Consider the following 6,142-nt stretch of genomic DNA (forward strand, 5'->3'; position numbering starts at 1 on the left):
ATAATAATAATAATAATAATAATAATAATGTTAGGTAGGAGAAAGTATGTTATTCCAAAATTAGATCTTGAAATTAGAAGTAAATTCATGATAATGGTGAGAAATTATGTTGCGATAGTTCAAAATTGATATGTATAATGTGCTTGCTTACTTTTAGTTGCAAGAGAGAGGGTAACATTGTTTAGAAACATAAGATCAATATTGATGGAAGAGTCGGTGGAAATCAGATGAAAGATTATACTTTTGATTCCATTAATTACACTAAATGTCCAAGGAAAAAAAAATCTGGGTGAAATGGGGATGTTGCAAAGTTTTTGATATGGAAATAGTACTTAAAAACACTGATCGTGTATACAAATGTTAATGCTTTAAAACATGTTAATAAGAAATAGAACTGTGAGTTGGAATATCAAATGAAGAGCTCTTTGATATAATAGTTTTTGCGTTAAATATCTTTGAATGAATTACTGATGATGTGACAGTTTTGCAATTGCTAAGACAATTAAAACAGTATTGTCGTCTTTAAATATGGTGATATAGATTATTATCCTTGATCCAAATAAGCGTGACTCAGTGAGAATCATTTACAATAAAGTAGTGTGACTCAGTCAACATAATTTTGATATACTACTCACAATTTGAAAGGGGACAAAATTAGGGCTGGATTTAGGGGGGGGGGGGGGGGGAGGGAGGGCACCTGCTCAGGGGCCTCCAGATTTTTAGGGCCCTCAAAAAAAAAGACCCAGGCTTAAATAACTTTTAATTTCAGTAAATATATAAAGAATAAAAGTTTTTATGTCAGGGGTGGATGGATGGTGTGAAGAAAGCTCTGGATGATAGGAGGATAGATGTGAGAGAGGCAAGAGAGCGTGCTAGAAATAGGAATGAATGGCGAGCGATTGTGACGCAGTTTCGGTAGGCCCTGCTGCTTCCTCCGGTGCCTTAGATGACCGCGGAGGTAGCAGCAGTAGGGGATTCAGCATTATGAAGTTTCATCTGTGGTGGATAATGTGGGAGGTTGGGCTGTGGCACCCTAGCAGTACCAGCTGAACTCGGCTGAGTCCCTGGTTAGGCTGGAGGAACGTAGAGAGTAGAGGTCCCCTTTTTGGTTTGTTTCATTGTTGATGTCGGCTACCCCCCAAAATTGGGGGAAGTGCCTTTGGTATATGTATGTATGTCAGGAATAAAACAAAATTGTGGATATTTATGATTTATCTTTTTCATCACGGAAAACTACAGTAAAACCAAAGTAAAAAACGTGATATTATTAGAAATTTAGGCTATGTTTACAGTTACCCCTAAAATTACCTCCTATCTATTTTTTAATGCATTGTTGGTTGACAAAATCGGAAGGGACGGTTTTTAGGCAAGTCCGACTTCAAATATTTCTATATATTTTTTAGTTTCTGTGAGTTTATTTATTGAATGTATGTATTTGTAACATTGTCTGCATAATCTGTCTGCATAATCAGTGGCGGTTCTTCCTATGGGCGGTCGGCCAGGGCGGCACTTGGGAAGGGGCGGCATTACCCCCTCCCAAAATGAGCTAGCTAAAGCACGGTATGAGGCCAATGGACAAGATGCTCAAATTAGAGACTGCCATTTATGTTGTTTTTTGGCATGACATTCTTGGCCGAGTTGATGCTACAAGTAACACACTGCAAGACCTAAAACTTGATTTGAACACAGCATTAGCAGTGTTGAAGTCCTTGGAATGTTTTGTACGTGAAAAGCGAGTGTACTTTCATGTTTATGAGAAGAAGGGACAGGACTTATTTGGAACCGATGAATATTCTCCACCACGCATTCGTCACCGCAATGTGTGCCTGAATCCGTTGGATTATGGACGATCTGAGGAAGTAACTCTCTCACTCTGAAAAGTTTCGTGTTGATAATTTTCTTCCAGTAATTGATCAGTTTTTTAGTTCCCTTAATCGACGTTTGAAGGCCTACGAGAACACCTGTTCCCTTTTCGGTTTCTTATCTGGACTGGAATCACTGAGCTGTACTGAAACAGCTGCAGTAAAATTAGTTTGTGAATATAAAGATGATCTGTATTAATCACTTGGTGTTGAACTTGAACAGTTTGCAGCTTTTTTCACCCAGTTTCTGGATGATTTTGTTAAGACTGATAGCTTTGGGAAGGAACATTTCCTTAACAAATTGCTGCTACACAAGAAAGTTGCAGATACTTTTCCTAATGTTGAGATAATGCTACGGATGTACTTGGTGCTTATGGTCACAAATTGCTCTGGAGAACGTTCATTCAGCAAAAGGAAGTATTTCAAAAACAGACTTTGTACTACAATGCATCATGATCGACTCTGTCACCTGGCTTTGATGAGCATTGAGTATGACATCGTAAGTGTCTGGTCTGTAAATACAGATACCGCTATAGTTCTTCTATTCTACGATGAAACTTTGGTTTTGATTTTAGGATTGGCGGCACTGAGTATGGGTTATGCTTCCTAATCACCTTCGAAAAATGGTCAGTTTGTACAGTGAGGTGTGAAGAGTCCTGATGAGTGAAGGCAAACTAACATGTTTAGATTTATAGTAATAAAACATATGCTATTTATTTGAAATTGCTTTTCATCATCTTTTTTTACTCGAGTGTGCAGAGTCAGGAGAGGTCATTTTGCACACGTGATTAAGATGACCAAAATTCATTACTGGTAGGACTGGCAATGATGATTTCTCGGTGGAGATTACAGCGCCCCCCGATGAGGCTTGCTTCGCTCGCCACCCGCCTCAAGCAGAGTGGGCCTCCACACACAGATTGTCCAGGGGCCTCCACATGCCTAAATCCGGCCCTGGACAAAATGTCTGAGAGCAATAAACCAAACTTAAATGTTCAAAAACGTAAAATAAGAGTTAAAAGCTAACTCGTTTAATAATTCAGAAATTCATTTAAAGGTTTTTTTATATAGATTGTTGACAATCTCATTATAGAGAAAGCTGCATTTCGTCATAAAGAAAATTAACATAGATGTTTTCTAAACAGGCATTTTTCTTACGGTTTCTTCAGCGCCAACGTTGATGTTAATAGCGGATGTGTCCTCCCCTTACTTGAATGACAGAGTGGCAACGTCAAGTCATGCTGTCAATGAGAACCCTGATGCTTGCAATGGGATTGTTCCATTCTTCCATAAGGGCATTAAGCTCTTCAAAGGATCGTGGGTCGTGCTAAAAGACTGGAAATGGCAACCGGCAGCATATTCCATACATGCTCAATAGAGTTAAAGACCGGCGAGCGCGGAGGCCATTCAATCAGGACCAACAACACCATGGTATGATTTCACATACACATCAAAGATGTCAGCCCTACTGTATAGCGCACGCCTGTCATAGTGCCTCTTTCAATCATATGTAGATCTGTTCTTCTGTTTCTGCTGATCCCTCCCCAGACCATAATTGATCCTTCGCCCCCGCCAACAGTCGTGTTCACTGATGTTGGCATTATTAAACCATTAATGTTCTCTCCCCCACACCCGATGAAGTCCAGAGTCATCCGTGAACAGTACTAGAGACGATTATTGTGTGTTCAAGCGAGATAATCATGTGCCAAATTCAAGTGTCCCCGCCTGTGATGTATGGGCAGCAAGATCCCAACACATGCCCATCTGGAGAAGAGGCCAGTAGTATGGAGACTATCCGTATTGTCTGGGTGGATACATTTACACCCGAGGCATTCAGAAGGTCATTTTGCAAGGATGATGTCGTACCTGAACAATGACAAGTGATCTTGTATAGTCAACCTCTAACCAGGACTGATATTAATCCTGCCCCTGACAACCACGGCCATAACCGTGTGCTGCCATACCAAAAGGTTAATGCCCATTCTCCGCCCTGTTAACAATGTTTTGGCTGACATTAAAGTGCATTGGTAACGTGATGTTGGGAAGACCTAGATTCCAGAATTCCAATGCATCTACCCAATTGCTCGAATGGCAAATAACGTTTAAAAGACGTTGTGGAGGCACTGTTAGTGATAAATTTATTGCGAAGGGTAATGGAAGCTCTAATCCTTCACCTAAAAAAACACATGCCTAAACTGGAAATGATGTTTCCGTGAAAGTAAGAGAAGTGAGGTTGCACGCTCATCTAAAGGCACGAAATGCACATACAAATGTGATTTATTATCGACTGCAGATCATTTGACAATAGTTGAGTACTTGGGTACCAACAGCAGTAGTATATATATCTAAAAAAACTAGTCTATCTTACTTGTATATCATAAAAGTGGGTTTTCTAGTTAAATTATTATGTGAAAACATGTAACATAGGGTTAGGAAAATTCTTATGGATAAATGGAAAAATGAAAGCCACTGTATTTTCTTCCAAATTATTTAACAAGGCAGAAATTAATTACTCACAAACAAAAAAGGAATGTAATATTAGCACTTGAGTATGCAGTTGAGAAATTCTGTACGTATCTCTTTGTGACAGATAAAACGTGTATACTGGTCACACATAATAAACATTTATTACCAAAATTGTGTCCAAGGGCAAGTTTACCTACGTTTGTAGCAGAAAGACCTACAACATTGGGCCTCTACATTAGTAGCCGATGATTACTGTAGCCTATATCATGGAGCATAGACCAACATCAAAGATAGGTAACGCAGATGCACGACCAAGGTTGGCAAAGGGCAAAGCTCCAGTATAAATATGGAAATTTTATAATCTCTACTTATGATTTACCAATTAGTTAATGAAATTACTTCTTTTAGAGATACAAGTTTCCTAATCTGTCAATTATAACCGATTGACAGCATTTTTGCCAGTCATTAGAGAGAGAGAGAGAGAGAGAGAGAGAGAGAGAGAGAGAGAGAGAGAGAGAGAGAGAGAGGGGGGGGGGGACTGAAATCCGTTAAGTGGAGTTGTAACAAGACGATATGACAACTTTGACGTCAGACAGAAAAACAGAAACACAAAAATCCTTCACCTCATCCTTTCCTCAACTTCGTCAGCAGGGGACTAATAATAATTGAACAACTCTCCGAATTTACCAGCCAAAGCTGTTAAACTCAAAAAGGCTGCCTTCCAACAGCGGCCAGGAGCTGCCACGCTGCTCTAAAGCATAAAACGCAGAACTTTTTCCTCTTCCAAAAAGGAAATTTAAACTTTTCCAAACGACGCAACATTTGCCTCGGTTGTTGCCGGCGACAGAGTCTGCAACCAACTCCAGCTGCATAACTGGCAACTTTACAATAGCTCGTTAACTGATCTCGCTCTCACAAAGGGATCATTACATTGGCGATTCCACGGTATCTATCAAAGAGCCACGGGAAGAGGAGGTAGTGCTTATTTTTGTACATTTTTTTTTCTCCACATAAAGGCTATAAGAATAATCTCAATTTTTGAATTCTCAGTGGATTTTGGAGCAATTATGTCAGTTTATGATTGCTCGTCATATTGAATAGAGAACTATTTTATTTCAGTAAAAGCTGAAATTTGTTGATACACTGTTGAAACTCGAATAACAGAGAGAGAGAGAGAGAGAGAGAGAGAGAGAGAGAGAGAGAGAGAGAGAGAGAGAGAGAGAGATTTACTGTATTACGAAAGAAAAAGGCAACTTAGTGTACTTGGGTCTTCCCACTAAACCTGTGACCGACAGAATTTGAGTAGGAATCCGAAATATATAGTTTTTTATCTATATTTGATAACCATTTCATTGAAGACGGTAAAAGTTCTATTTACAATTGATACATACATTTGTCCACTAAAGAAGCGGGAAACATCAATTCGCAACTAATTTTCCTATCCTTTAATAAAGCTTTGCTTATCTTAAAGCATCTACAGTCATTTCTCAGAGTGAGTGAGCATTGCTACGATTATGTAATGGTTTATATGACCGTAATGAAGGGGAAAAAAAAGTTCTGTAGCCATACAAGGACATTCTGTGCCTCTTGGAATACAGAAAAAAATCTGCTAATCTGATTTTGTAAATTGTTGTGGAATTCATATTATTTCTGATATTCTCATTTTCGATGCAGGATCTCGAGTGTTCCAGAGGGTGAAGAGTATAGTAGCGCAATATCTACATTTGACAGGTTGCAGGGGATTGGAATCAACACAGGGTTTACCATTAACAAAAATTCTCTAGCATGCTTTGCATCTAAAATGGGTATGATATTGC

The 6,142-nt window shown here is 39.1% G+C and overlaps 1 pseudogene; it reads left to right on the forward strand.

The window, feature by feature from the left end:
• The first annotated feature begins 1,580 nt into the window (after positions 1–1,580).
• Positions 1,581–2,341, forward strand: LOC137631910 (uncharacterized; annotated as a pseudogene).
• Positions 2,342–6,142: the final 3,801 nt, after the last annotated feature.

This window comes from Palaemon carinicauda, chromosome 40 (genome assembly GCF_036898095.1).
Source record: "Palaemon carinicauda isolate YSFRI2023 chromosome 40, ASM3689809v2, whole genome shotgun sequence".
Classification (NCBI taxonomy): Eukaryota; Metazoa; Arthropoda; class Malacostraca; order Decapoda; family Palaemonidae; genus Palaemon; species Palaemon carinicauda.